Source organism: Anomalospiza imberbis, chromosome 1, assembly GCF_031753505.1.
Source record: "Anomalospiza imberbis isolate Cuckoo-Finch-1a 21T00152 chromosome 1, ASM3175350v1, whole genome shotgun sequence".
Classification (NCBI taxonomy): domain Eukaryota; kingdom Metazoa; phylum Chordata; class Aves; order Passeriformes; family Viduidae; genus Anomalospiza; species Anomalospiza imberbis.
Window position 1 is genome coordinate 105,215,804 of NC_089681.1, and position 6,829 is coordinate 105,222,632.

Consider the following 6,829-nt stretch of genomic DNA (forward strand, 5'->3'; position numbering starts at 1 on the left):
GCTCCTTCAGTTTATGCACCATATTGCCACCCCAAACTGTATGAGAACTCACTGCACACTTAGGATTGACACTTAGGACTGACTGCATGGTGGTGTTCCATGGGCTTCAGAGTGTCAGGTACCTACTTTGGATGTGCCAATTCCCTTGGTCTGCCTGACACCCAGCATTGCCTTAGCAAAATCACGAGGCTGCTCACACACAGTTCACCTCTTAGACCATTAGATTTGCCAGGTATGATTTACCCTAACCAGGTAAGCAGTTGTTGTTACATGCACTGCCACCTCCATGCTGCACAGGGATGGGGAGACTGATTTTCACCAAACCAAGTCATCACTCCTACTAATTATTTTTTTCAGCTGCAACTTTTTTCATGGTGTTTCACTGCTTGCCATTGTTACGCCTACTAGCATAGGACAGTAGGGTTTTAGAAAGGCAGGTTAAAAGAGAGCTAACAGTGGTCTCCATGTATTTTAGAAAACTTCAATGCAGTAATTATCCATCACACTAGAGTTTGCAGGTTTCTAATGGTCGCTAGTGAAGCTCTGTGAGGTCTTTGATCTGAGCCTGCTGTTTGCACACTGTGCATGAGGATCTGCCATCTGCACTGCCCTTGTTGAATCCAACACTCTCTAGTGTGATTATAACTAGCTGGAGAGTGGGGGATTTCCCGCTGTGAGAAAGGGTATCAGCACGTGGCCTTCACAGGGGCTGTTTGAGACAGGCAGCCATGCACATTAAGAGTTGGCAAGGACACTAAACTGCATTCACATCAATCAATCTTGATACCACCTGGTTCTGAAAGAGCTGATTCTTCCAAAGACAAACACTCAAGGCTTCTTGCCACCTTTGCAATAGGTTGAAAAGAAATGGGGAAGGAGTTTTGCTCTGTCTGTATTCTCTTGTTCTTGATACTTTTAGATAAGGAGACACAAATTTGCAGATTCCCTTTGGATTTAAGCTAGTCATTGTTTAAGGCACAATGATAACTCTGTATCACAAGAACAAATCATGAAAGAAACATTGTTAGAGAAGAAATCCTTCGAATCAGAAAGGCACTGTGTTTTGTCCTTCATTAAGCTCTGAATTTCATTTGGTTCTGCAGGGCGGAGGCTGTGGCAGGGACAATGTCGGGTGCACTGCCCAGCAAAAACATTCCACCAACTCACTGCAGGATCTTAAGTCAAAGTGGTTACCAGAGACAAATTCTCTACAGTGTTTGCAAGTCCCTCAGCAGTGGCAGGGACATTCTTCCCCTTGGATTTCAGGAAGGGCTAGAGATCCCCAGGAGATCAAGCCAGGCGTGGTGCATGAAAACAAAAAGTCAAGACAAGAATTTGTGTTAGCAGAAACCAAATGGGGAAAAACAAAACAACAACAAAACAAACAAACACAAACAAACAAAAACTCCACCCAAAAAGAAAACTGTAAAAAACATTTGATTATATAAAGTTCAAGACGTGTTTCTTTAACATGATTCAGGAATTTCACAGTGCTTCCTCTAACTCACATTTTTAAATCAAAGTGTTCAAAAACATTGCATCAAGAAGTTTCAAATTCCAGAGCTGGAACATGCAATAAAAAGTCAACTATAATCTTGGTTTTAAATGTTAAATTAAGCTTTAAAACAAACAAACATACAAATTAGAAAATTGGAATATCCCAACAAAAATTTCTTGATTAGCATAGTTGCTCTTGCTCAAAGTTTTGGACATTTGTGATGTCAAACCATTGCTCTAAGCTCATTGTTAAAAACAAACCCCAAACCTTTAAGGACTTTTTTTTTCAAAACAGCATGAAAAGCCTGTAATATTTGACTGATTTGTGTTGTTAAAGGAATCAGCTTTAAGGGTCTTCACTCATTATAGTGTGTCACTTTGTATGGTCAGATATTTAATGTTCACATATTTTAATCTCTGGACAAAGCACAGAGACTGCTCACAGATAAGATATCCAACACTCTCCAGAATGTCTTCCCAGCTGCCTGTAACTTCATTTTACAGCTCCTTGACTCATATGGTGTCACCACAAGAGACTTTTACTCAGGTCCATTTAATATCGAGGAGTAAATTATCCAGGAGAATCCATTTACTTTGCTTCCCACCTTCTGTGCCACCAACTTACCTTTCTCTTGGCATCCACCCCTGATCCTCAGAGCTGTTTATGCCCTGGAGCTAGTAGTGGCAGAGGAGCAGCAGCAAAGCCTGAGCTGGATGAGGAAGCATGGGATGGCACAAGGATTTCTGGGCATCCCAGCATGCTCCCACTTTTATCTTCTCTTCACAGCTCTGCTCATAAGGCTGTGCCAGCTCACTGCTGAAGCGTTTTTGCTCTCCCTGACAAGGAAGAGACTCCTACCTATGCATTAAAGCTGTGTTAAGACTCAAATTCAGTGCTTGGATTGCTGAGATGGAGGAGAGTCCCTTATGCCTGGCTGCAAGAGGAGAAAATCCATTACTGCTAACCATGGCCTGGCTATTAAGAGTAATAGAACTAATTTTAATAGCATTAAACTCTTGAAATGTATTATATTTCAGCAGAAAATTCTGAGTGATCTTTCCCCTGCAAATATGCCCATGATGGTGGTGCAGCCCAAGGGCAGGAGTCTAGAGAACCTGAGAAATCACCATCCTTGGAAATATTTGACGCACAGCACTATGTGGTTCCAAGTAACTTTGACCAGCAGGTCAGACTAGATGATCTCCCTTTCAACCTAAATTATTCTACAGCTTTGTAGAAAATTATGGCCTTGGATGTGTTGCTATAATAAATAGGAGCTGGGGGAGGATTTGGTAAGCTGCAGAGAGCACAGATATTGAGAGAGAAAGAAGGGAATAGAGGAGAGGTTGTATGGCATTGATAGTTTCATATCCATTCTTTGCAGATCCATGTGGATAACTATCCCATTTTAAACTATAAAGTAGCTTACAGCTGTATGGTTTGGGTTTTTTTTAGTTAAAGAAGATATGTGATCTAAGCTGGATCAAAAAAAAAAAAAAAAAAAGAAAGGAAGAAACAAGCAAAAAATCCTCATTCATCTGCTCTCAAATAATTAAGATTTGTTTCTGATTCTGCAGGAGTGGATATAGTGATTTGTTAATATTGTAAGAATAAAATACATAAGTCCTGAACCAAAGCTCTGTTGAAATGGTCCAGCAGAGAGACTTTCTAGTCAAGGAAGTCATCTTCTGTGGGAGGAGAGGTACCTTCTCTGGGAAAGGAGAAACAAGCCAGCTTGCAACCAGCAATGTCACAGAGCTCTTATTCTGCTGTAACTCTGCATGTTATACAGGGTTAATTTTAAGAGAGAAAAAAAAACCTGCAGGGCTTCCTTAGCCAAAGAGGGAGAAGTTCGATCATTTCAGAACAATGGAAGCAAAGAGAACTCAAGGGAATTATTCATCTTGTAAATGGAATTTGATTTTCTAATGCAAAGAGCAGGCTTTAATTACAGCAAATTGAAACAATAGAACATTTCCTTACTAAAAAGTTGGAGGGCTTTTTGTTGCTATGATTACTATGTGAAGGGGATGTTTGTGCTTAGAAGCCCTAGTTATTATAGGAAGGTTTACCTTCAGCCAACTACTTTGTAGAAGTTACAATAATTGACAACGGGAATGTTTTCCCGTAACTTACTGCTCTTACAGACCAAATACAGATACCATGATGTGTGATGTACTACATTGGAACAGAAGGGGACAGAAACCTCTGGGATTGGGAAAGAAATGCTTTCTTCATTGGAGAGCATGGCCCAGAAGAGAAGCAGCACAAAATGATCTCCATCTGCCACAGCTAATGGGATTTCCCATCCCTCAGAAGAAAGATATCAAACAGTTAAGTCATATTATAGTTCTGCCCAGTACTGCATGAAACAGTCCTTGCTAGCTCATGGTCATTACATTTGTTAGCACCTAAAAAAAAAAAGTTATTTTATTGTGTTCATTATGACTAGCTGCATTACTAGGATAGCCCAGGTCTCAGTGGATATGATATGATATGACATATGATATGATGATATATAACTCTGGTCAGGTGTTTAGGTTTAAATAGTTTATTTTAAAGTTTATTTCATAGCCACACTCCCATCATGTGCTGGGGCCACATGTACTGGTTGCTGGCATGACTTCTGGAAACAGAGGTTCCAAAACTTGAGGAAACTGAAGGAAAAGAAGAAATTCCCACACTAGTGTGAGACTTTCTGAATATGACAAAAATGCATGCTGTATTTCTTAGAGGCTGCAGTCATATTAGAGCTTAATTACATTAACATTTAATGCTTAAAAATATCAGGAAAGGACTAGGGGGGGAAAATAAATCAGAACTCAGAGACAGATGAGATGCACACAAGTTTAAATGCTGGATTTGGATTCCCAATGAGGAACTGTTACCATTATTTTTGCCTCATGCCAAACTGTAAACAAAAACTTAGTGTGTTTAATCTTAAAATGCCCCCACCTCCAGCTTGCTAAGCTAGTTGAAGCTAATCAAATTGAACTACCACTTCAAAATAATTTTGTTCCCTGGAATGTTGTTTCATAATGAAAATTGTGATGGGGATAAAAGAGATCATGCTCTTCTGAGGTCTCAGGGCTATCAGCCACGCTCCATTTAACCTTAGCAGTCATCTGAGCAGGAGCTTCAATCTTTTTTGCAGGGAGTAGATGCACTCAGAGCTGACTTGGCAACTGACGCTGTGCCTGCATAACAAGGATTGAGTCTAGAGAGCTGCTGCTTGTGCTCAGCACCTTGTTTCTTGACCCATGTAGCTCAGAAACTTGTGCCTCGGTGAGACTGGTGGCCTGTCAGACCAAGGGGAGACTAAGTATACAGTCAGTGCATCCAGCTGAGAGAATACAGGAGCTGTACACGGGGACAGTCCCTGCTAATGGAAGAGGTTCTATGCTGCCATTCTTTCAGTCATTAGATGTCTCCTATCAGCAGCAGTACAGAAGACTGATCCTGGTTATCTACTTCATAAAAGCCAGATGAAGTATTTTTCAAGCTCTTATTGAGGAATAGCTTGGGATTACAGTTTTCTTAATTATCATCCCCTCAAATATTAGTGAGGATTCCTACAAAATATAAGTTGTGCAGTCCTAGAAAGTCCAGTAAAAGCCTCTGCTTTGTGTTATTCGCTGAATGATAGTCCATTGGGATCACATTGCCAAGAACTTGGGATTTCATAGCAAAGTGAAATTACACATTATAAGAGAATGCTCATAAAATATGTTCATTTTTAATGAAGATATTAAAAAACCACTCGGAGCTTTGTCTCTTCACTTCTGTGCCCAGCCTACTGCCGCTTTAATGATCCCAAGGCTGGGAACATGAAGAAGAGAGATACTTCAGTATCTCTCTGTTAGTGAGATTTCAGGGGTTTGATCTCTTCATTTAAGAAATTATTTTACAGTAATGGATAATAATGAAAGTAAAGTGCCTGAAAGATTTTAGCATAAATGTTTTTGAGTGGGGTCAAGGACTGTATGCCTAATGAATCTTCCCACCATATATAAAACCCTAAGAAGGTTCTCTCTCAGACTGTGGCAAGCAGGGCAGTGGCCAGAGCTCTCAGACAAATGAAGCAAAGGATCATAAATCTCTGAATACAGCCAGAGGGATTGTAGAGCATCACACAGAACATTTCATCTCTCCTCTCTTCTAACAGCAAGGTTCAGACATAATATGTGGGTATCCTTTATGTCCAGGATAGGACATGCAGGGAGAAACCCTTTGGGAAACCTACAGTGAAACTATTTTCCTAGAGGTTTCTGATGATCCCAAGCCATGTTAACAAACTGCTTGGAGGCACTTGCTCTGCATGATCCAAAAGGAGCAGGTCTGAAAAATTAAAAACTAACCATGTGTGATTGCAAATCATTTGCTGAGGTCCTTTCTCCAATCCTTATAATCTGTGTGCTTCAGGAACATCACAGAAATCTTTCCTCATAGCACCTTTGTTACAATGGAAGTGCCATTGAGCTCTTTTTACAACTGAAAAACTAGGAAATAAAATAAAATGCCTGAAGCCTCAGAGCTTGATCTGTCCCAGCCTTTCCCCTTGCCCCTGGAACATATGCAACATACAGACAACCCTGCGAAGTCAAGCTGAGCAGGATAGAAAATTGGAACAGCAATTTATTTTGAGAAACACCATTCAGGCACTGCATTTATCCTGCATGAGTCAAAGCAAATATTTTCTTCCTTCAGTACCCTCTCCTGCCAGCTCACCAATTTTTCAAGACCATATCCATAGAAAGGTATTTCTGTAGAGCATGTGAAAATTAAGTGTCCCTGTACTGTAATGGCTTGTGGCAGGGACATATCTTGCGTTTGAATCCTTGCTCATGATGGTTTTATTTCTGGACTGTGAAATCTTGGCCACTTGACTCTTAGATTAATATATTAACAAGATAAAATTATATACCAGAAGGCTTCTTAGATAAAAAGCTTAGCTTCTTATTATCCCTTTTATCCTTTGCTATGTCAGAATAAATTGTAGCATCTAACTTCAGCTTAACTCCCTATTCAATACTTAATGCTCAGCAGATAGGATAACATTTATTTTGTTTTGGAGTTTAACTTTAGATGAGGTGACATGCAACAGAATGGAGCACAGACACTGCAAAACAGTCTCCTGCAGTGTGACAAATTACAGAGTACAAAGGAGTAGTGCAGAGGCAATTAAAATAGGAATATACCCCTGGAAGCTGGCATGCTGCAAACCCATGATTAAGTAACCAAGCTGAGTCTTCAGCAATGTTTGTGCTCACATCTAACCATACAGTAGAACTTGAGGGGAAGAAGTCCAAACAAGGAGAATGTTGGTCTGGT